Below are 25,654 nucleotides of genomic sequence, written 5' to 3' on the forward strand. Positions count from 1 at the left end.
GGCTACAGTAGACCAGAAGAAGTTTGTTGGATCCCACCCAAGTCCCAGCTTTTTTTGACTCTATAAATGTTTAAAAATGGAATCTCAATCCTTGAGCTATGCTCACACTGGAATGTGACTATGGTAGTGGATTAGTCAAATAAATGGCCCTTTCCTTTGAAGCAAGAGTAACACATCGTGCACGATCTTGTTCAAAACCCAGCCTTTTGGTGTGTAAACAACCAAGAAGATGAGGTAAAGTGGAACTTCAGAGAGATGACAGACCTAACCTGCCATGCAGCCAATGTCTTCACACACACCTGTGGCCTTCAGCCAGGAGATGGCCTGGCATTGATTCTGCCTTGAGTGCCTGAGTGGTGGATGGTGACTGTGGGCTGCATCCGAACAGGTCATGATGGTTGGAGGCTCCAATGAACCTCTGGGCTGACCTAGAGACAGTTGGTCCTGGGATAATACCCAGACTTGCATCAGTGCAGCTCAGAAGGTCTAGCCTCAGATCCTGTGCTAGGACCATAGAGCAAGGGTGCATGCCCTCTGGGGATTAATAATTTAGTTGGAGACAAAATGCTTTCTTTTCTCACTACCCTCTTTCTTCTTTATAGTCTTTCTCTTCCTCACAGTCCCTCATACTCTCTCCCTCATACTCTCATATCATATTCTCTCAACCCCAAAGTCATATATTCTCTCTCATAGACATACACACACACACACACACATACACACACACACACACCCCTGCTTAGTCTTGCACAGTCTCTGATATACTTGCTTTTCTAAATATTCACCAATTATTAGCATTTTTCATATTTGAGCACAATGTCTCTCTGTCTCTTTCACTTTTTCTCTCTCTTGCTTTCTCTCACTGAATTTTTTTAAACATTTATTTGTGGGTATTGTGACACCAATAAACACAGATAAATACCCATAGACACAGAATTAGGCATCTGATCCAAAATATTCCCTTCACATAATTATAACAAAATTATCACACAGGAAAACTAACGGTTACAATATAGTTACCTGAAGTATACCAATAATAAAAATGATTCAATTGTCTTAATCATGTCCTTTATAAACTTTTGTTCTTTAAATCCATAACCCAATCAAGAATCATGCATTGCATTTAGTTGTCATACCTCCTCAGACTCCTTTATTATAGAATAACTTCAGTCTTCTCTTTGTGATTATGATATTTTTTAAAAGGCCAAGCCAGTTTTTTGGCAGAATTCACCTCAAAATGTTAATTTCTGACTCCTTATGATTATATTTAGATCAATAACTTTTGGTAGGAGTACTACAATGGCAGTATTGTATCTTCCAAAGTGCATACATCAAGGATTGAAAGAGAGAAGTGATAGAGGACAGATGGGACAGGGATGAAACTAGCCCTTATGTCAGGGACGCTGTCTTATCCACATCTGATATCCCAGATCTTGTGTAAAGCAGAGTTCACTTGTCTTTTAGCCAGATGCACTTAGAGTAAAAAATGTTTCAAATTTTAATGTGCATAGGAATCACTAGAAAAACTTTTTTTAAATGCCGACTCTGATTCAGTAGGTTTGCCACAGGGTATGAGATCATGTGTACTAGGTAGTACTACTGCTGCTGTTCTGTGGACCATACTTTACAGAACAAGAGGTTAGGGGTTTATATGCAGACAAACCCAGCCTAACTCCCAGGGTTGTGTAGAAGAAATCAAACAAGCAGTTCCTTTCTCATTCTCAGGGATTATTTTCATACCCGGAATGACCCAGTTGAAGGCCAAAGACATTCTCTACCGACAACAGATGTCTAAAGCCAAGAGCATCCTGACCACAGATGCCCTTGCCCCAGAGGTGGGCGCTGTGGCGTCTGAATGCCCTGATCTGAAAACCAAGCTCCTGATGTCTGATCCCAGCCACAAAGGGTGACTGGACTATTGATCACTGGTAAAGTGAGTTTCTGGGCCAATAAGTATGGTCTCTGTGCACAGATAGGAGAAGGTCATCCACTCCCAAGTGCTGGGAGACAAACAGCCAGTGGCAGGAAGCGTCTCTTCCTAGTGATGTAGGTGATCCATTGCATGACCTTGGGCTAGTTACTTCCCCTCTCTTGCTCTCGTTTTATCTGCAAAAGTTGAACCTTTTCAGGAAGCTTAACTTTTATGCTCCTTTCATTTAAGTATACTCACATTTGGTACTATTCTTATGAGATGTGTAAATCAGGGAATTACTGTGTTCCATATTTCTTGTAAGTGGGAAATCTAAAGTCTTAATTTTATATAAAATAAAATGTGAAGAAGTTGAGTGAAAGATTAAAATAAATACTTAAGGTGAAACTTGAGACTTCAAGAAAAATGAAATTTCTAGGCATGACTGACAGGCAGCTCTGGGAACATGCACTTTCCATCTTCCAGGGACTGGGTGCCTTGAGAGGCACCTTACAGGCAAAATTAAGGAAGTGCTAGAGATGAGAAGGACCTTTCCATCCCCAAATTCTGATTCTGTCACTCTTTAGGCATGGCTCACATTAAACAAAGACCCATGCTGGGTTTGTTTTTTTGGATTGACACTTGAGTTTTTAAAGCTTTTTATTTCAACCTCAAAAGGAAAACATTACCGTAAAGTCACAGCTTATGATAAATTCTAAAATCAGACAACTAAATGAAAACAGTAAAACCAAGAATATGCTTGAAAATATATCTCAAATTGCTCAAAGTATGGTACCATTGTCTATTTATCAACAAGAACAACACAGTTAGTGCTTCCTCCAACATTAGGATTATTTGCAGTTCTTTTGAACTCCACAGAATGCTTGAATTTACAGTTATATTAGGCCTATGAGCCTCTCAGTCTAGGAGAAGCCCCTGAAAACCGAGGCACACTTTGGGAATCACAGATTCTACCTGCCGCCTCAAATTCATGCCAGGGCTGATATGCATTGAGTGTAGTAATTATATGTATACTTTTGACTCTCATTTCCCTTTACTTTCTCTTACATATTCTTATCACAGAGGTCACAAAGTTTAATGCCTATAAAACTAGTTTACATTTTTAAAAATGCTAAGCATTGTGGTTAAGAGCACAGACTATAGCTCAGATGGAGTTTGAATCCTGGCTTTTTCTACCTGTTAGCTTTATGTCTTCAGACAAGCTACCTAAACTCTCTGAGCCTCAGATTCCTTGTCTGCAAAACACATATGATTCGACTAGTACTCAATTGCTAGGGTAGTTCTCAGGAAGAAAAACGTTCATATCTGAATACCACTTAGAGGATTTCCTGGACCATAACAAGTGTCCCCTAGCATTGCAAACTCCCAATTTTCTGCTCATACCTCATGTATGCATGAGTTTTCTTTTGCTTCCCCAGAGAATGAAAAACAGCAAACACAACTTCTCTTTGTTTGGTCTTGAATTCCTCTGCAGATCAGCATCCCGAGATCACACCATGGACCCGATGGCCATCTTCTTCACTAGTGGGACCACAGACTTCCCAAAGATGGCAAAACACAGCCATGGGCTTGCCTTATGGTCCTTCTATCCTGTAAGGTAGAAAAGAGGGCACTGGCTTAAAGTCTAGATCACAGGTCAGAAGTAAGGGGAGTGGGTGTGTATGTGTGCTCTCGAACGTGTGTGTTGGGGAAAATAATAGAAGTGATTTCATCCTATTTTTCCTTTCTGCTCAGCTCTCTTTTGGATAACATCATTGAGTGTCTGAGACTTAGAGGCAGGAAATCCTAAATGTTTGACTGACAGAAGCCTCGGAACAACAATGGAGGCATGTTTGTGTCTTCCTGAGTGTCTTCACAGGAGGTGTGGAAGAAGCAACAGGTTTTCTGCAAGCTACACAAATGATAAGCCATTGTGTTTCTGACAGTGGCTCCACATCCTGGTGGGGAAGGACACAATATTCCAGCAGGGTGACCTGAGGTGACAGGGCCTCACCATCCCCCAATATGGGGGAGTTTATGTCTCTGACATCTGGTTCAGGCCAGAGTTTCATAAATGTGAACTTCTAGGAAAGAAAATGTCTGTAACCCAGCTGTGCCAAGCCAATTACACTAACATAGATCAAACAATAGATAGGGGTTGAAGTTCTAAATTTGGGCTGATCAGTTAACCAACGTTAAACCTAACCACGCCTTCCCTGTCCCTCCTCCTCTCCGGGTAGTTATATTCAGAACAGTCCTAATTCTAAATATATTCCAATGAGAGCAGAGGGCAGAGAAGTCTTCTTTTATATACCGGAACAGTGTATTTGTACTAATTATACAGTGTATTTGCACTAATTATAACAATTGAGTATCAAATAACCTGGAGAAATGGAGGTGAGTGAAAAGAGAGCTTTCTGTGCAGAAATGATATGTGCAAAGGCACAAAGATATTAACGAGTGTTATTCATGGAACTACAGATACTTGAGAATAGCTGGTGCCCAGGGTATGTGGTGAAGGACCAGTAGGAAGAGTTGGGAGAGCGAGCAGACCTCAGATCATAGAGGGTCTTACAGGCCTTGATGTAGAGTTTGGACCTTATTAGGGAAACAATGGGAAGGTACGGAAAGGTTTTCAGTGAGAAAGAGAACTGATCAGAATTGTATCTTTAAAAGGTCAGTGTAGCTGCACAATGGAGAATGGGTTAGGAGGAAGTTAGAATGCATTTAGTGAAGACTGGCTAGGGGCTCTTAGAATAATCCTGGTGCAAGGTGGTGATGGCCTGAACCAGATGCCAGAGACATAAAGGCACTTAACACAGTTGAGATTTCAAGAGAGAGACAGAGAGTAGACTGGATCTTCTGGCTAGACTTGGCAGATGGAGGAGGTTACAAGGTTGACTCCCAGGAATCAGGCTTGAACATCTTTGTGGACAGTGATGGCACATCTGGGTACAGAGAAGAGCAGAAGGGAATGAGTTCAAAGAAGGCAATATGATTGAATTAGTTTCAATTTCATGTCTTTAGGAATATGATTTGGAAGTACACCTCTGCGACCTGGCTGGAAAGGCGGTGGTCTAGGGGTCCACATAAGGGGATGGGTCCCTAGCTGAAAACCAGAGTCCTCAGCCCATCATATCCCTACTTCCCCATAATCACACAGCTGAGGCCATTGCATTTTGGAGTTGGCAGGAAATTACTGCAACTGAAGATGTCTGATGTCCTCCAGTGCCTGTCTCTCTCTTAGAGACTCTGAAATGGAAAGAGCTACTTTGACAATAACAGACAGTATGTTTAAGAAGCAAGAGTTAACATATCAAAGAATTTAATGATTACCCTGAAATAACTAACTCAGAATTACAAATGACTGTTATTCACGAAGCCTCTGTCTGGCTGTATTCTGTTTTCATTTGTACTGCAAAACTTATATTACAACTACTCTTTGCAACCTTCCTCAGATGATGGTCTTTCTCCAAACACAGTGAAAATCTTATCAGGGCATAACTAACAACTCCACCTGAGAGTCTGCCTACTTTGTGCACTTTGGATTATGCTCTAGAAGAATGAGGAAGACAATTTCAATGACCCTAGCTCTCCTATCCATAATTCTTGACCCTGTCTGTACCAGGAAAGGGTGATGAGTTGGAAAATTGTCCAGATATTGCTACTTCCCTCATCACCAAGAGCCAAACTTAGCCTCATGCCTGCTTGATTCACTTGGCTCTCAGAGCTCAACACCTTCCCCATTTCTTCAAGGAATCCAATAATTATGTTGTGATTATTTTTGTGTTCTTTAGGGAAACTTCATGGGGAAATTGAAAAGAGAGTTTATATCTCAAGATGTAGCTAGCAAACTACAAACAATGTTTGCATCAGACTTTTCTGTTCTCTGAAATTCCTTCTGTCAGTACTTTGACCCTTCTCTTTCTTTCTTTACTATACACAGTCAAATCTGCTCTGAAGTCCTGACAACTCATTTTCAACCCCTAATGTGTATGTTCTTTCAGAAATACAAAAGTCCTTCAGTTAGTATGACCGAGACTCCACAGAAGTCTTATATTAGTTCACTTTGCATTGCTATATTGCATTCCAGAGGCTGGATAATTTATAAACAGAAGAGATTTCACTCATCATTCTGCATACCATATAAGACACACAAAGTCAGCATCTGCTTCTGCTGAGAGTCTCAGGAAGCTTCCAATCATGGCCGAAGGGGAAAAGTAGCCAGGTGTCACATGGTGAGAGTAGGAACAAGACAGAGATGGGAGGTTCCAAGCTCAGCTTTTGTATGAAAGAATAGAGCAAGAGTTCAGTCACTACAGCAAGAATGACACCAAGTCATTTTTAAGGGATCTGCCTCCATGACCAAAATGTCTCCCACTAGGCTTCACCTCCAAAATCAGGGTCAAATGTTAACACGAGGTTTGGAGGTGTCGAACACCCAAACTATATTAAGGTTGTGTAGTTCTATTATGACCCTATCATGCCTTTGGGGTCTTGTTCATCGTCCCTTTATGGCTTATTAAAATATCCCCTTTAGTTACATAGAATGTGTCTCTAAAATTAGTTATGAGTAACACATTTTTCTCCCTCTTTTTACATCAACATCCAAATGCATCCAAACTTCCCTGATTTAATCCAATAACTTTAACACCACCCTCTCATTTCCTGGCAGAAGGGTTCACAGGGATTGACAGGAAGTGAGTGGCATCTGCATGGCCTTGATCATCAGTAAAATGACCAGGAAGTAAATTTAAAAATGAGGAAGCAGAAGGATGAATGATCGAACAAAGGGCCATGAGCACTTAATACACTGAGCTGGGGTGGAGCATACAAGGCCTCACACCTTGTCTTCCCCAAATTGCAGGTTTCCCATCCTTGAGTACCTCTCTACTACTGGGGAGGCCGTCCTGCCTGAGGGGGACAAGCAGTGGAAAAGATAGACCTGCCCCCGGCTCTATGTGGGCTACAGAGAGTCAGAAATGGTAGGTGGGCAGGTCCGTTTTGGCCAGTCAGGATGTGCTGCTCAGCCACTGAGCCCAGCACATGTGCTGGATTATGCCAAGTGTGTTTCGGAGGCCCCAGTGTGTGCACAGTATTGCTTGAAGCCAAAAGGAAGCTCCAAAGTTCTAAGCTAAGGTGCCCCAAATCAATGGACAGAAAGTACATTTAAAACACATCAATGTATTGAGCAACTAATGTGCAGAAAACTGTTGAGCAAAAACTTAAAGGTGTCCAAAGACATTTGCTACTGTCCCTGATATCATTAGCTCAGAGGAGACCAAAAAAGTGATGGGAAACCGATTCTCCCCAGCAACATTGTGACCACCACCAGTAAGTCCTGCCAACTTAACCATTTCTCCCTGGAACTACAGAGGCAGGTAAGACCTGGCCCCAAAAGTTCGATCCTGAGTGCTTAGGAAGACCTCAGGCAGGTTCTATTATGGGATACTAGCAGGGTGGATGAAAGGAAAGAGGCTTTCTATACACACCAAACACCTGTACATGCAAACAAAATACCCTCCGACAGTATCACTGAGCCACTAGCAAGGCAGGGCATTTAGAGAATCATGCATGCCTGAAACCTCAAGGTCTTCATCAATGATAACATGAGTAAATTTCTCTCTTTCACTACATTCTCAATTCATTTCTGATGCTGGACAGAACCGCTTCCCCCTATCCCTGTTGTCCCACTAGCACACAGAGGTGATTGTTGTTTTGGGCCTCGTATGAAATGTCTGTGTCAATTCCCACTCACATACTTTTCTGACTTTTTTTGCAAATAATAATAACTTGGTTAATTGGACTATTTCCAGGTCTGAAAAATGCTGAGATTCTGGGCCTATGATACAACGAACCACAGATCACATTTGGCAAGGAGGAGAGTGGATGAGTGCAACACACTTAACCTGTAACTCCAGTTCCTTTGCATCAACTCTTTGCACCAGTCACTCATTTGTGCAACATTTTTCAGATGTGAGCAGTGATATCGCAGAGGGGAAGGAGCGTCCTCTCCCAAGTGCTTAGACCAGGGTCTAAGTCTCAACTCTGACAATTATGACTTTAAGACAGACCATAAGGCTGCCATTGAAGCTTCCCTATCTCTAAAGTGGAAATTATAATGTTAATTTTGTCAGACTGAAATAAAGTAAATGAAAAGAAGTTTGTAAGGCTCTGGCCAGTGTCCATCCACAGTCCATGCTCACATTGCAAATACTGTGGCCCTTGTTGTTATTTTAGGTAGGTATAATGCCAGATGCTGGGAGGTCAGGTGTGAATAGGACAACCCCTATTCTCAGGATACTCATTATATACTGAGAGAAACAGGCAAGCTAAAAAATTATAATGCCACAATAGAAGTATGGAGGAAATACTGCAGAAGGAGAATCCTTCAACTGACTCTGCTTGGGGTCTGAGTAATAGCTAGTGGTAGTCACTCATTGAACACTAAGTGCATGCCTCACACTGTACAAAGAATTTTCCAAATACTTACAAGAACTCTGAGTGGTAAGTGTTATATTTATCCCTCTTTGATAGTGATCAAGAGGGATTAATTGGCACACAGTGAATATGTTGGGGATTCAAATTTCAAAGCTTCCTCTGATTGTAAATCACTCAGCTGTAGCAAGAATGATACTTGAAGGACACAGGATCCAGAAAGGAGAAAAAAAGTTCATCAGGAAGATAAATGGGGATAAGGCAATGCCAGGAGAGAGCACGACATGGGCAACCTACACAATCTCAGCACACACCAAGGAGTTCTGGCAGAATTCCTATCACTCAGTAAACATTTGTTAATTGGAAATATGACCTTCCCCTGGAAAACTGATACATGCCTGGCCCGCGATGGGCACTCCAACATCCCACATTACTTGCCCACATCTCAGAGATCACCCCTCTGCTTCTTTCTTTGCCTCCCCACTGGAATCTGAAGACTTCACATTTAGTATATACCTAACCCATGTTGGTTTCAGAAAACCCCTGAATAGAATTCTAGCTAACGCACAGGGGATCTTCGTGCAGCATCAAAGTGAGTGTGGGGTTGCTGCTTTGTGATCAGCCTGAATTCTTTAGTCAAACTTAACCCTCTTCTGTCTACGAACAGGGACTTAGGTTGTGGTGTCTCCTGGGGAATGAAGATAAAACTGGGTTTCTTGTGTTAGATCATCCCACCCCTTCAGCATCCAGGTCTTATCCTAAAGGCATTGACAGGGAGCAGTTAGGGATCAGCTAAGTTTGAACCATTGTCTAATGCCAAGTGTCAAAACCAGCCATGCTGTCACAGTCACCCTTCCTCCACTCTTCCTATTTTTCCTCTGATTTTCAGTTGAAAACTGCGTTATTGTGGGCATACGGGAAGCTCACCCTGGCAGCCAGAGGCATCACACACAACGGATGGGAAAGCATACCTAAAGGCAGCACTGACAGCTCTCCTTACCAGCTGATGCTCTTTGCTTTTCTTGATCAATGTTTTCTAGCTTCAAGACATGTTGGTGATGTCTATGTACCCATGAACCATAGATCCTTGACTCAGGTTTCACATTTGCTGATTTCAAAGACTTTTGACAATTTTATTCTATTTTCTGAAAAGTTCCTTTACCACTATCCCGGCTTATCCCCGTTTATCCTCAGTGGTGCCCTATAAATGAACCAGGCAAAGCTTGGGTAGGGAAGAAGGGCTGGGAAGTCCCACAGGGTGGAATCCACAGGCCTCTTACTCCAGATCATTGATGACAAGGGCAACACCCTGCCACCAAACACTGAAGGAAACACTGGCATCAGGATCAAGCCCACCAAGCTGATAGGTCTCTTCCTGTGCTACGAGGCAATGACCCTCATCCTGTCCCCAAAAATCCCTACAGGAAGCTCTGTATCCTGAAAGTTCTTCAGATCTTCCTTTATTGCCCAACTCAATGAAACTTATTTTTATTAAACTCAAAGACTGACTTCAGAGCCATCAGACTCATGTTTTGACAATCTTCTGAGGTGAAGATTATATGGATAGACTTTGACTCAATCCAAATAATACCATCCCACATGACAACAACAGAGTTGAACAAATCATTTATCCTCACTGAGACTCCAGGGAACCTTTCATCCCTACTTTATAAAGAGAAAACTTGCATATTGAAAGTAGTGTCTTCTTTACATCAAATTAAGGGCAGGTCTAGGTTCAAAAGTCTTGAGTCCCAAAACCTGAATTAGGAATCCAGGGATTCTAGAAAGTTGGGATGAACTATAAAGAAACCTGCTGAAACTTGTGATGAAACAAACCATAGTCCTCACAAAATCCAAGATAGTAATGACCACCAAGAGGAAAATCTTTTCTTCCTATATTGACCATGAAAGGGTGACTAGATCCTGGATTCAATCCCAGACGTTATTTCCCTTCTCCAAAGACACTTTTATTGATGACTCTCCTGGTGTCACTGCTGTTCTCACATTATGGCCTCAAAGTAGATCTGCTGGGGTTGGACCATTGTATGATACCAAGTGACACCAACCATACAGGCTTTAGAATAATCATAGCAGCACAATGTTAACGGTAGATTTTAAAAAATTAAACATGGATATATATGTTCAGGTATCTTTGAGAAGCACAGATATATATATCTGCATTTTAGAGTCATTTAAGGGGGTTTTGAAAATGTTGATGCTTTGAGCCTAGCCACGGAGATTTTGATTAAAGTGGAACGGAGTGTGCCCCATTTTAGGATATAAGTAATGGCTTTCTTTTTTCATTTTTTTTTATTGAGCACTGTAGGTTTTATTTTTCAAAGGCTCGTCACAGATACCCACACCTGGGTCTCCAATTTCACGTGCTTTCATTGCAATGAAGTATTGATTTACCTTCATGAAAATTATGTTTTTCTTTTTATGAGGTAAGATATGACATACAATTTATTTTCATTATTTTTGACTGTACAGTCAGTGACATCAGGTAAATTTACACATTGTGAAAGCATCGCAATAATCTAACTCCAGAAAATTTTCAACATCCTAAACAGAAATTCTGTACTCATTAAACAATTAAACATTCCCCAGCACCTTGTAACCTCTAATCCACTTTTTGTCTCTGAATTTGCCTATTTTAGGTACCTCATAAAAGTGGAATCACACAACATCCATCCTTTTGAACTTGGTTTCTTTTACTTAGCATATTTCAAGGTTCATTTATGTCATAGCATGGAGCTAAATGCAATCTCTGTATAAGTCTGAATAATATTCCATTGTATATATACACCACATTTTCATATCCAGTCATCTCTGGCAGGGGCAGGGGTATTTAGGTTGTTTCCAGTTATGGCTACTGTATATAATACTGCTGTGGACACTGGTGTTCAAATATCTGTTCAAGTTTTTGCTTCCACTTCTTGGAGATATATACCTAGAAGTGGAATTTCTAATTTCTATGTTGAACTTTTTAAGGAGCTTCCAAACTCTTTTCCATAGTAGCGGCACCCTTTATATTCCACCAGAAGGTTTTTGGTCCTTGTTGAGTTAATTTTTGTATGCGTCATAAAGTAACTTGATTATTTTGCTACCTGACATCCAAGTTTCCCAGCACTATTTGTTGAAGACTAATCTTTCCTCAAAAAATAGTTCTGGCACCATTGATTAAATCAATTGACAGCATATGTGAGTTTCTTTTAGGGCTTTCTATTCTCCTCCAATGATCTATATGTCTATCTTTATGCCAGTAACATACAACTTTTATTATTGTAGCTCTGTGGTCAATATTGAAATAAAGTATGAATCCTCAAACTGTCTTCTATTTTTTCAAGATTGTATTGACGATTTGAGTTCTTTGAGATTCTGTATGTATTTTAAGATAGATTTTTCGCCAGGTTCGGTGGCTCAGCCTGTAATCCCGCGCCTTTGGGAGGCTGAGGTGAGTGGATTGCCTGAGCCCGCGGGTTTGAGACCCGCCTGGGCAGCAAGACCTCATCTCTACAATAAATCAAAAAATCAGCCGGGTGTAGTAGCACATGCCTGTAATTCCGGCTACTCGAAAGGCTGAGGCGGAAGGATCGCCGGAGCCCAGCAGGTGAGGCTGTGGTGGACGGGAGCGGCCAAAGCACTCCAGTCTGACCGACCGAGTGAGACTCCGACTCAAAAAAAAAAAAAACTTTAAAAAAAAAAGATAGATTTTTCTAATTCTTCAACAACAACAAAAAAGGCCATTGAGATTTTGATAGATATTGCAATCAATCTGTAAATAGCTTTGGTAGTATTGCTATTGTAACAAAATTAAGTCTCCAGTCAAGGAATATAGACTGTCTTTCCATTTATCTATATTTTCCTTAATTTCTTTTGGCAATGTTTATAGTTTTCAGTGTACAAGTCTTATGTCTCCTTGATTATATTTATTCCTTGAACTGTTTTGTGTTCTTCTTTATGCTATTGTAAATGGAATTGCTCTATTAATTTCTTCTTTTGGATTGTTAATTGTGTATAAAAATGCACCCTTTTTTTGTATGTTAGCCCTGTTTTCTACCACTTTGCTAAATGTATTACCTTTAACAAATTTTTGAGTGTGTAAAATTCTTAGAGGCTTCTATGCATAAAATAATGTCTGCAAGTAGAGATGATTTTGCTTCTTTCTTTAACACTGTGTTGCCTCTTATTCTCTTTCATGCCTGAATGAGATGGCTAAAACTTTCAGTACTGTGTCAAATACAAGTTGTGGAAATAGGAATTCTTTTCTTGTTTCTGATCTTAGTAGGCAATATTTCTGTCTTCCACAATTAATAATCTATTAGATATGTGTTTTTAATTTTTTTAATTCTAATTTTTGTTATAAAGATGTGGGGTACATTTCAGGTTTAGGTATACAGTATTAATCATGCAGGTACCCTTGTTGATGTGCTACACCTCTCCCTACGCTAGCAGTTTCCCTCAACTGCCAATCCCACCCCTCTCCCCTGACAGTTTCCCACTACTGCCAATTGCTTTCTTATATCATTATAATTGTTCAGGGTCCATTTATGAGTGAGAACATATGGAACTCTGTTCTTTGTTTCTGTGATAAATTACTGAGTATGATTGACTCCAAATCCATCCAAGTTGCTGCAAAGCCCATACATTTGTCCTTATTTATGGCTGTATAACATTCCATTATGTATATGTACCACATTTTTTTTATCCTGTCCAGTTTCCATGGGCAAAATCGTTCGTTCCATGTTTTTGCTATTTTGAATAGAGCTGCAGCAAACATTTATGTGCAGGTCTCTTTTTGGTAGAATGATTTGAATTCCTCCGGGTATATTACCAATAGGGGAATTGCTGGGTCATATGGAAGGTCAATTTCTAGTTCTTTCAAAAATCACCACACTGTCTTCCAAAGAGGCTGTACCAGTTTGCATTCCCACTCGCAGTGCAGAAGCATTCCTTTTTCTCCACATCCTCACCAGCATCTTGTTTGTTTTATTAATGAAGGCCATTCTTACTGGAATTAGCTGGTATCTCAGTGTGGTTTTGATTTGCATTTCTCTGATCATGAGTGAGGCTGAGCACTTTTTCATGTGTCTGTTGGTTGCCCATATATTTTCTTTTGAGAAGTGTCTATTCATGTCTTTTGCCCACTTTTTAAAGGGGCTGCTTGTTTTTATCCTTTTGGCGCGTTTGAGTTCCTTGTAGATCCTAGATGTTAGGGCTTTGTCAGATACAGTTGGCAAATATTTTCTCCCATTGTGTGGACTGTCTTCCTGCTCTCTTGATGGTTTCTTTTGCTTTGCAGAAGCTCGTTAATCTGATGGGGTCCCACTGCTCTATTTTATTTCTTAAGGTATTGATTGGCTTTTAGGGTTCTGAATAGAAATTGGTTCCCAGTTCCAATTTTCATAAGGCTGTCTCCTGCGTTTTCTAAGATTCTTATAGTTTGAGGTTTTACATTCAGGTCTTGGATACATTTAGAGTTAATTTTTGTGTATGGTGATAGGTAGGGGGTTTGTTTCAATCTTCTGTGTGTGACCAGCCAGTTTTCCCAGCACCATTTACTGAATAGGTTCTCCTCTTCCCAGTGGTTGTTGGTGGAGGCTTTGTCAAAGATGAGTTGGTTGAGGAATGGAGGCTTTGCTTCCAGAATCTCTATTCTGTTTCATATAGTCTATATGTCTGTTCTTGTACCCATACCAGGTTGTTTTGATTACTGTAGCCTTATAGTAAAGTTTGAAGTCTGGAAGTGTGCTACCTCCTGGTTTGTTTCTTTTGCTAAGGATTGTTTTAGCTATTCATGGTTGTTTTTGATTCCATATGAATTTCTGTATTGTCATTTCCAGGTCTGAGCAGAATGATGTCGGTAGCTTAATGGGTATTGCATTGAATCTGTAGATTATCTGTGGTACGATGGATATCTTAACAACGTTGATTCTTCCTATTCATGAGCATGGAATATTTTTCAATTTTTTTGTGTTCTTGGATTTCTTAAAAAAGTGTTTTGTAATTTTCATTGTAAAGGTCTTTCACTTCTCTGGTTAGGAAGGTGTTGAGGTATTTCATTTTTTTGGTAGCTATTGTGGATGGGATTGTGCTTTTTATTTGGATCTCTCCTGCTTGTTGTTGGTGTAAAGAAATGCAACTGTCTTTTGCACATTTATTTTGTACCCTGAGACTTTTCCAAAGTCCTTTATCAGTGTAAGTAGGTTTTTGACAGATTCTCTTGGATTTTCAAGGCATAAGATCATATCACAAGCAAAGAGGGATAACTTGACTTCCTCTTTTCCTATTTGGATACCCCTGATTTCCTTCTCTTGTGTCATTGCCTGAACTAGGACTTCCAAGTCAAGATTGAACAAGAAGGGTGAGAGTGGGCAGCCTTGTCTTGTTCCAGTTTTCAGGGGAAATGATTTTAGTTTCTGACCATTTAGCAATATGTTAGCTGTGGGTTTGTCATAAATGGCACTTACTATTTTGAGGCATGTTCCTTCTATACCTGGGTGTTTGAGGGTTTTTATCAAGAAGGGATGCTGGATTTTACCAAAAGCTTTTTCTGCATCTAATGAGATAATCATTTGGTTCTTGCATTTAAATCTGTTGATGTATTTAATGACATTTATGGTCTTGTGACTGTTGAACCATTCCTGCATCCTGGGGATGAAGCCTACTTGGTCGTGGTGGATGATATTTGAGATGTGTTTTTGGATCCGATTTGCAAGAATCTTGTTGAGGATATTACATCTATGTTCATAAGAGCTATTGGCCTGTAGTTCTCTTTCTTTGTTGGATCGTTACCCATTTTGGGTATCAGTGTAATGTTAGTTTCATAAGGTGATTTGGGGAGAATTCCATCTTTCCCAATTGCCTGGAATACTTTCAATACGATTGGTATCAGTTCCTTCATATACAATTTGTAGAATTCTGCTGGAAAGCCATCTGTTTCAGGGCTTTTTTTGTAGGTAGTTTTCATATGACAGAGTCAATTTCCTGGGTTGTTATTGGTTTATTTAGTGTCTCAGTTTCTTCTTGTTTTAACCTGAGGAGGTTGTGTGATGTCAGAAAGTCTGCCATTTCATCTAGGTTATCAAGTTTGTTTTCTTATAGGTGCATATAGTAATCTCTGATAATCTTTTTTATTTCTTCTGTGTCAGTTGTGATTTGATCTTTTGTTTTTCTAATTTTATTTATTTGGGTTTTTTCTCTCTTTTTCTTGGTCATTCTGGCTAGGGGCCCATCAATCTTCTTAATTCTTTCAAAAAACCAGCTTTTTGTTTTGTTGATGTTTTCTAGGATATTTTATCTTTTATGTCCCATATTTTGGCTCTTATTTTTGTGACTTGTATTCTTCTGATAAAGATGTGGTTTTGGTGGTCTTCATTTTGCAGCTCCCTTAGGTGATTTGTTAGGCTCTCAACTTCTGATCTTTTCATTTTCTTGATGTGTGCTCATAGAGATAATTTCTCCTCTTAAACCTGATGTCGTGGCATCCCAGAGGTTTTGGTAAGATATTTCTTCATTTTCATTTGTTTCCAGGAGTCTTTCAATTTGTTATTTGATTTCAGTGTTGTCTCAGTCATTGTTCGGCCTCATGGTGCTTAGTGTCCATGTCTTTAGCTATGTGTTTTTAACATGTGGCCTCATCATGTTGAAGAAGCTTCCCAGGTTATTTAGTGTTTTTATCATGAAAGGAAGCTAAATTTTGCCAAGTGCTTTTTCTGCATTAGTGAAGAAAACTAAGTGCTTTTTCTGCATTAGTGAAGAAAACTACGTGTTTTTTCCTGTTTATTTTATTATGTGGTTTATTATATTGACTGATTTTCATATGTTGAAACAGTAATAAATTCCACTTGGTCATATTTTATAATACTTTTGGTACCAATCTGATTTTGGTTTACTCTCAGTTTATTGAGATTTTTGCATAAAGATTTTTCATCTGTCATTTTCTTCTCTTTTTTTTTTGAGTCAGATTCTCACTCTGTCACCCAGACTGGAGTGCAGTGGCCGCTCCCGGCCACCACAGCCTCGAGTCACTGGGCTCCAGCGATACTTCTGCCTCAGCCTTCCAAGTAGCTGGAACTACAGGCGTGCGTTGCCATGCCTGGCTAATTTTTTTTTATTTATTGTAGAGATGAGGTCTCGCCAAGTTGCCCAGGTGGTTCTCGAACCCGCGGGCTTAGGCAATTCACTCACCTCAGCCTCCCAAGGCATGGATTACAGGCTGAGCCACCGAGCCCGGCTGTTTTCTTCTCTCATAGTGTGACTTCGATGTCAGGGGGGTAATGCTGGCCTTATAGAGTTAGAAAGTTTTGCTACTTCCTTACTATTTGGAAGACTTTGAAAGGATTGTCGTTAATTATTTAAGTATTTGTTAGAATTCATCAGTGAAGCCATCTGGTGAAGGCCTTTTCTTTGTTGGGAGGTTCTGATTACAAATTTTGTCTCTTTGCTGGCTGTAGATCTAACTAGATTCCTGTTTCTTTCTGATTTATTTTTGGTAGATTGTCTATTTCTAGTAGTTTGTCTATTTCAACTAGGTTAACTAATCATTTGACACATAATTGTTCATAGTATTCTTTTATAATCCTTTGTATTTCTCTAAAGTTAGCAGTTATATTATAACTTGCTTTTCTAATTTGAGCCTTCTCTTTCTCTCTTTTCTTAATCAAGCTAGCAAATCATTTGTAAATTTTGTTGATCTTTTCAAAGAAACTTTTAATTTTCTTTTCTCTATCATTTTTCTATTCTTTATTGCATGTATGTGAACTCTAATCTTTATTTCCTTCTTCCGCTGTGTTTGGGTTTAATTTGCTCTCCTATTTTAGTTCCTTAAAGCAACATTATTGACTTGAGATCTTATTTTAAGTATAGGTACTAAATACTGAATGTTTTTGTCTCCCCAAAACATTTTAACATTTCCTAGTTTGAAGTACCAAATCCCAGTGTGGTGATATTTAGAGGCAGGGCCTTTTGTAGACGACTATGCCATGAAGGAGGAGTCTTCATAAACTATATTAATGCCCTAGTAAAAGAGATACCCGTAGTTCTGCTGCCCCTTTCTTTATGGGAGGACACAAGAAGACAGTCATTTATGAACCAGGAAGTGGGCCCTTATCAGAATTCAAAATTGTTGGTGACTTGATCTTAAACTTTCAGGTTTCCAGAACTGTGAAAAATCAATGTTTACAACCTACCCAAGTTTATGGCATTTTGTTATAACAGCCTGAACAAGAGAGTATATGTGTACATTTCTTTATTTGTTACATTTGCAGAAATCTGTAAGTTTTGGTGTGTTGTGTTTTTATTTCACTTATCTCCAGATAATAACTTACCCCCCTTGTGATTTCTTCTTTGATCTATTGGTTGACTAAGAGAATGTTGCTTAATTGTTTCAGGTAATTGTGAATGTTTTAGTTTTCCTTCTGTAATTAATTTCTAGGTTCATTTCATGTGATTGGATAAGATACTTTGTATGATTTCAGTTTTTAGAAATGTAATTAATACTTCCTTTGTGTTGTATATATAATTAGTCTTAAAGAATGTTCAGTGTACCCTTGAGAAAAAAGTTTATTCTTCCGTTGTTGAGTGAAATATTCTATATATGTCTGTTTGGACCTTTTGGTTTATAGTGTTGCTCAAGTCCTCTGTTTTTTTATTGACTTTCAGTCTGTTTCTTTTTTTTAATTCATTATGGAAAGTAATATATTCAAATCTCCAACTATGATTGTAGAATTGTATATTTCTCCTTTCAATTCTGTCAGTGATTGCTTTATTTGTTTTGAGGCTCTGATGTTTGTTGCATGTATGTTTATTGTTGTTATATCTTCTTGGTGAATTGATTCTTTTATTAATATATAATTTTCTTTCTTATCTTTTGCAACTGTCTTTGACTGACTTAAAGTTTATTTTGTTTGATGTTCATATAGCAATTAAGTTCTTCTGAGTCTACTATATGTATGGAATATATTTTTTCATTCTTTAATTTTCAACCTATTTGTATCTTTAAATCTAATATGAGTCTCTTATAAGCAGCATATAGGTTGGTCATGCTTTATTATTAATTTGGCCAATTTCTGACCTTTAGATTTGAGAGTTTAATCCACTTACATTTAAGGTAATTATTTGTAAGAACTTACTTCTGCCATTTGTCTTCTGTATGGCATAAAGCAAGTTTTGTCCCTCATTTCTCACATAACTTTTTTCTTTTGTGTTTATATTTTATTTGTAGTAACATATTTTGTTTCTGATTTCCTTTTGTTTATATTCTATAGATATATTCTTCATGACATTACCATAGAAATTACATAACAACATCCTAAAGTTATAACAATCTAATTTGAATTGATACTTACTTAACTTCAATTACCTATACAAATTCTACTTCTGTATACTTTTCTGTCTCTTTTTTATATTGTTGATGCCCCAAAATTGCATCTATATACATTGTGTGTCCAATAACATGTTTATATCATTTTTATGCATTTTTGTACAGCTCATAGAAGACTTAAAGTGGAGATATAAACCAAAATTTCAATATTACTTGCTTTTTTCCCATGTATTTATCTTTTCCTGGGATCCTCTTTTTTTGTGCGTGTGTTGGAATCTCACTCTCTTGCCCAGGTTGGAGTGTAGTGGCACACTCATGGCTACTCCAGCATCAACCTGCAGGGTGCTGGTGATCCTTCCGCCTCAACCTTCCAAGTAGCTGGAACTACAGGCACGCAGCTACCATGTCTGGCTAATTTTTGATTTATTGTAAAGATGAGGTCTCGCCAAGTTGCCCAGGCTGGTCTTGAACCCGTGGGCTCAGGTAATCCACTTGCCTCGACATCCCAAAGTGCTGTGATTGCAAGTTGAGCCACTGAGCTTGGCCATCAGGGGTCTTTATATCTTTAGGTGGCTTTGTGTTAATATCTAGTTTCTTAACATGAAGGTTATATCTTTATCATTTTTTGTAAGGCAGATCTAAAGATAATAAATCTTATCAGTGTGTATCTAGAAATGCCTCAATTTCTCCCTCACTTTTGAAGAACAGAGGTACAGAATATAATAATTCTTGGTTAACAAGTATCTTCTTTCCAGCACTTAAAATATATTATCCCACTGCCTCTAACCACCAATATTTCTAATAAGAAACTACCAATAAACTCACTGAAGATGCCTTGTATCTTGTATGTGGATGATTCACTTCTGTCTTGTTGTTTTCAAGTCTCTCTTTCTCTTTGGTTTCCTACCATTTCATTTTAATGAGTCTCAGTGTGGATCTCTTGGATTTATCTTACATGAAGCTTTTTGTCTGTTTGTTGGTTTTGGGTGTTTTGTTTTATTTTGGTTTGTTTTTGTTTTTGAGTTGGAGTCTCACTCAGTTGCCTAGGCTGAAGTGCACTGGCACACTCATGGCTATCATAGCCTTGACCTTCTGGGTTCAGGTGGTCCTTCCACCTCAACCCTCCAAGGAGCTTGAACTACAGGCATGTGTCACCATGCCTGGCAATTTTTTTGGTTCATTATAGAGATGAGGTGTCATCTCAAACCCATGGGCTCAGGCAATCCTCTTGCCTCTGCCTCTCAAAGTGCTGGAAATACTGACACAGGCCCCTGCCCCCTGACCCCTGCCAAAGATTGTCTATTTTTCTGTATTTGTATACCCATGTCTTTCCTCAAACTTGGAAAGTTTTCTACTATTATTTATTTAAATAAGCTCTCTGTTTCATTTTCTCTCTTTTTCGGGACGAAAATTCACTCGACAACTGTTTATTGGCTCCTCTTATCTGTCCAGGCACATTGACAGTGAATAAAATAAACACACAGTGTAAAATAATATTCATGCTGCAATGGAAATTTTATTCTAGTGGAGTGCAACACAAAGTCAATTGCTGTTTTTTTAAAGATTCTCATTAAAGTCGGTTTAATCACATCCACTAATTGAGCAGCAGCATTCATGGTGTGCTTACATGAAACATAGACCTAAAGTGACTACAAAACCTGCCCAGGTACTAGGCAGAGCCAAAGCCAGAATCCAGACTCAGATCTGAACCCAAGGCTGTGGCTCTTCATCCCTCAACTTACTGCCTTCCACAAAGGAACTCTGTTCTGCTTGCAGGGTAGCTCAGAGAAGACAGTTGAGGTGGAATGTGGGGACTTTTACAACATTGGGGAATGAGTAATCGTGGATGAGGAGGACTACATCTGGTTTTGAGGAAGGGCGATGATGTCATCATTGCCTCTGGGTAGGTGTGACTGAACCTCAGGTGGCTGTTGTCACCCTCACATACCACTTGGAGACTTGCTTACCCTCACATTCCTTCATGCATTAGTGATGGACCCTGCTTTGAGAAAACTCTTTCAAACAGGACTTTTCCTTCTGCTCTCATTCTACCACCATAATAAACAACAGCACAGAAAAGACTTATGTGACCAAATGTGGGGTTTTCTCCCAACCACCAAGCAGCAGACATCAGCTGGGTGCTCTCCAATTCTTTTCTGACACTGTATATCTAGAAATAGTGTCAGATGCCATAGGATTAGGGCTTAGTCTCCAAGACTTTCTCTCTTTCCCTCCCCTCACCTGTCTCTTGTGCTCACCTCCAGAACTTCTGACCATCTGGCTTCAAGTTGGCAGTCCCACAATCCTCTCTTTGGGTTCAATTAATTTGCTAGAATGGTGCTTACTGATTTGATAGGAGGCATATTTTAAAGGAAACACATAAACATTCAGATAAACAGACACATAGGGTGAGGTTTGAAAGGGTCCCTAGCTCAGAAACTTCTGTTCTTATGGAGTTGGGGTGTACCACCCTCTTGGCACATGGATGAGTTTATCTTCACCTTTCTGTTATCTTTCACACATTCAGCTCTTTGGAAGCTCTCCAAACACAGTCTACTTGGCTTTTATTGAAGCTTATGATATCAGCAACTCTTCCCCCAGAGTATAGGGTAGGACACTCTCTAGGGAGAATCTTAAGATACACAATCCGAAAGGAGGGGAAATATTAGAGACCTGACTTGAGGCAGGTGAAAGGAAGACAGAAGAAAGTCTTAGAGATTCTGTTTCTGAGGCCTGCCCCTCAAAGCATAACAAGGGCTATAGGGGTTATAAACTGGGAACTGGGAACAAAAACCAGTATGTACCTCATAACACCACAGAACCTCGGTCTAATTCTAAATTGAGCCATGTGTATGATACCCTCATTCCAGATATTGATCACCTCCTGTGATCCCTGCATCTAGAAGAATCAATCAAAATAAAATCCAAGAGGATCTGGAAGAGAAACCATAACAGATCATCATACAATTTAAGGGGGGTGTGGTTTGGAAAGGGAGTCTTAGTTTTGGTTCCTAAGGGTTAGGAAAGCTCATTACGTGTTTGTACTCCTCTAACATGACATGAGATGTCACAGGAGACACAAAATAATTGATAACTTTTATTTTTTTTTACTTTATTTTTTTTTTTGAGTTGGAGTCTCACTCTTTCACCCAGACTGGAGTGCAGTGGCCGCTTCCGGCCACTGCAGCCTTGATCTGCTGGGCTCCGGCGATCCTTCCACCTCAGCCTTCCAAGTTGCCAGAATTACAGGCATGTGCTACCACGCCTGGCTGATTTTTTGATTTATTGTAGAGATGAGGTCTCGCTGCCCAGGCGGGTCTTGAACCCGCGGGCTCAGGCAATCCACTCACCTCAGCCTCCCAAAGGCGCAGGATTACAGGCTGAGCCACCGAGTCCGGCAAATTGCTAACTTTTAAATGGAGTACCTACCATGTTAAAAACTCTCTTTAATGTTTTATGTAACCTACCTCTAGAAAAGAGATGCAATTATTATTCTTACTTTATTGATGAGGAAGCTGAGTTGCTGACCAGTGAAGAAATTTGACTGACATTTCAAAGATAGTACAGGGTGGAATCCAGATTTGAATTGAGTTTGCTAGGCTCTGAGCCCTTGTCCCTAATCTCTGTGATTTAAAAAAGGACACCTTACACTATCGTAGAAATTGTTCTTGAATATTTCAGAAAAACTGAGGTTTAAAACAATTTTTTAAGACATGCAGATGTACTGGAATTTTGCTAAGGGAGTGGGTGCCATGACATGCCACAAAAAAGGTAATTATGTAAAATGATGGATATGCTAGTTTGTTTGACCGCAGTAATATCTTACTATGTAAATAGATATCAAAATATCCTGTTGTACACCTTAAGTATACATAATAAAAGCCAGAAAATAAAATAAAATAGAGCACACTGATATAATGGAGATTAGGATGCAGAGTTTGCATGAATGTTTAAGACAAAGCTTGAGGCTTCTGAGAGATTTCATGCTGGAGGAAGTGGCTTGGGCCAAGCACTCAGAGTTCTGGGAGGACAAAGCATTCGCTCACTCCCTCAGCAGAGGCAGTGAGGTGAGAAGCCCTGGGGAGAACCTGAGACTTGCATATTTAGCTTTGAACATTCAGGTGCTCACACTTTGGCCCCATGAAGCAGACAGGTTACTGGTCTTTGGCTCCCTATGATTCTTACCCTCTGTGCCACAGAAAAATGTGACCTCTAGAGTAGGAGATTTGAGGACTTGATTCACTCCAGCCCTGGCATCTGCTCCAGAACAGTTAATTAATCCCCAGGTTCTGCATCGAGTCTGCAGAGGTGGAGAGTGCCTTGGTGGAGCACCCAGCAGTGGCAGAGTCAGCCGTGGTAGACAGCCTGAACCCGATTCAAGGGGAGGTGAATAGAACACAGAAGTCGTCATGTCTACATGTGGGAAGGCAGACACCAGGGAAACTTCCAGGCCTTATCTACCTAAAGTTGCCTTGGAGGGCATAGTATGCATGTGCAGTTACATCCACTCTCTTAGCAAATGGTCACCAGAGGGCACGGTGGCTTCTGTGGTTCTGAAAATGATAGGGATGATGAGGAAAAGGAGAATGATGACAGCTCTGGATTTCCAGCAAGGTGGTGCCAGAACAGACTGGTTTGTGTTTAGCAAAAGTGAGTGTCCATAAAGACTCTCTGCATGAGTGGGTGTGTGCTGGTGGGTGAGTGAAAGTCCTTCTGAGGGGAGACTCGGGTTCATGCATCTGGGGGTCTCCTCCTGAGGTGACCACAACTCCCCACTGCCCTGAAATTGAAGCTGCTGGAGAGCTGGGAAGGACCCCTGCCACGGATGAGAAAATGCCAATGGGTACCATTTTCTCTGTCGCTGGACCAGGCAGAGACCTGCATTGTCTTACCCAGTTCTGCCCAGTCTCCATCCTAGGACCTAGAGGTTATCTCATCAAACTCGTAGAGACAGACGCCCCTCCTCCACAATGGGACAGGCGCAGGAATGTGAGATCTGTGTGGGAGACTTGACAGCATTGGCTGCAAGTCAGGTGAGTCCAGATCTGATCAACACTCCTCCCACAGTAGTCCTTGGGGCATCTGACCCATACTGAGAGCAACTTCTATCAGCCTATGTTGAGAGTAGAGGAGAGGTGCTGGAGACCACAGCTGAAAGGAAGTTGGAGTTATAGGAATGACCTCAGAGTGAATTTTATTTTGGAGGGTATAGTTTGTTTTTTTGTTTAGGTTTTTGCTTGGGTTTTTTTGTTTTGTTTTGTCTTTTGTTTGTTTTCAGTTTTTTTCCTCTTCTCTCTTTCTGTTTTTGATTATGTTTTGTACTTGCTTTGTTTCTGCAATTTTAATGCTTTTTTTTATTCTTCCTGCTTGTGCATGGGTATTTTTGAGGGAGAATACATTAATGGGGGGGTTATTGGTTTGTGTCTTTGTATGATTGTCTGTATGCTTGTTTTTTTAAAACAATCTTTCTGACTTTGTGTCTCTTTTCATTTGTTAGTGCCTGTCTGTTTTTCCCTCTTCTTCCTTTCACTCTCTCCACCTTCCTCTCCTCTTCCTCCTTTCTTTTTCCCTCCTTTTCCTTTTTCTTATCTCATTTTGCTTTCAGGAGGCAAACCTATGCCCCCACTGCATGGACAGATTGTAAGGCTATAGGAAGTAGGTTCCAGGGGGCCCAAACACCTGTCAGCAGACACTGGGATCTGCAGATAGTTCCTGAATCACAGCTCCCCTCTCAGTTAAACCTCAAAATGCAAAAATCACAGCCTCTCACTACAACCCAGCTTCAGAAATGAACAAAGTCAGAGGATCTACACAAGAAAGAATGGGAGATTGAGCAAACAGAAGTAAAAGCTAATACCCACCCCTGAACAACAGAATTAAAGAAGAGTTTTTAAAAATGGGGAGGAAAATCTACACAAATGAAGAACAACCAAAGGAAGAATATGGATCTCACACAGAACCCTGGGAGGTCAACCACTTAGAAGACAGACTTCAGAACTCAAACAATGAAGAGCCCCCAGAATGACTGGTCTCAAACCACAAACCCAGATGTCAAGATATTAATAAAGAGGATAAATAGAAATGAGGAGAGACAAAAGGAAAGAATGAGGCAGTTCATAACTCAGGTAACAGCAATAAAGAATACAGTGAATGAAATAAACAACAAACTGATAATGAAATACCTATCTACAAAACCTGTAATAACCAGTAATAGCTTGCTTGACATAAGTAACTCCATTTTGTAACAAATCTTCCATTTTAACCTAGATATAACCCTCTGTGCAACCTCTACATAATTACACTGCACACCCACATTCTTGTTCCCTTTGGTACTTGGAAACTCCCTAGTTACAAATTCTGTAGCTATCTGTACCCTTTTGCCACCAAATATTATGCCAAGAAGATATAAGTCAAACTGTACAGCTTATATAATTTCTGCCTTTATATATCCCCTATTCACCCTGTTTGGGGCTGAGAGGTCTTTGGACCATAGTCTGCTCTTTGTTGCCAGCTAAATAAAGGACTCATAATTCGATGCTCTCTATGTGTTGGTGTCTCCTATCTCACAATCCGGCTTTAACATTTGCAGGTCCCTGCAAGACTTGCCAACCTCAGAAGGTGGCCTTGCTCCAGTTCTTCCTGGCTCAGTGGAGGAGTTATGGGGGAGGTGCCCCCTGAGTTGTTCCAGGGTCCCATAGCCTCTCATCTGGCTCGGAGGGAGAAGGAATGACCGCCAATTTCCTCCCTCCTCAAAAATTCCTGCATCCATCTGCATTCTCCTAGGAGGTAAGAATCTGTTTAATCTGTTCGATCTGTATGTGGCCATAACTCTGTTGAAGAGGACGGAGCCTGTCAAGGTTGCTCCTTAGGCTCTGTTTGTTGACCCAAGACCTTGGTAGAACAGTGTCTCGGTTTAGTATCTGGTTTCTGTTTGGGTACCCACTGAGACTTCTGACTGCCTGTGATATTTCTAGATCCCTGTC

The 25,654-nt window shown here is 40.1% G+C and overlaps 1 pseudogene; it reads left to right on the plus strand.

Moving 5' to 3' along the window:
* Positions 1–201: 201 nt before the first annotated feature.
* LOC103271662 lies at positions 202–23,156 on the plus strand (annotated as a pseudogene).
* Positions 23,157–25,654: the final 2,498 nt, after the last annotated feature.

Source organism: Carlito syrichta, unplaced genomic scaffold (genome assembly GCF_000164805.1).
Source record: "Carlito syrichta isolate Samal-C Ts95f unplaced genomic scaffold, Tarsius_syrichta-2.0.1 Scaffold311832, whole genome shotgun sequence".
Taxonomy (NCBI): Eukaryota; Metazoa; Chordata; class Mammalia; order Primates; family Tarsiidae; genus Carlito; species Carlito syrichta.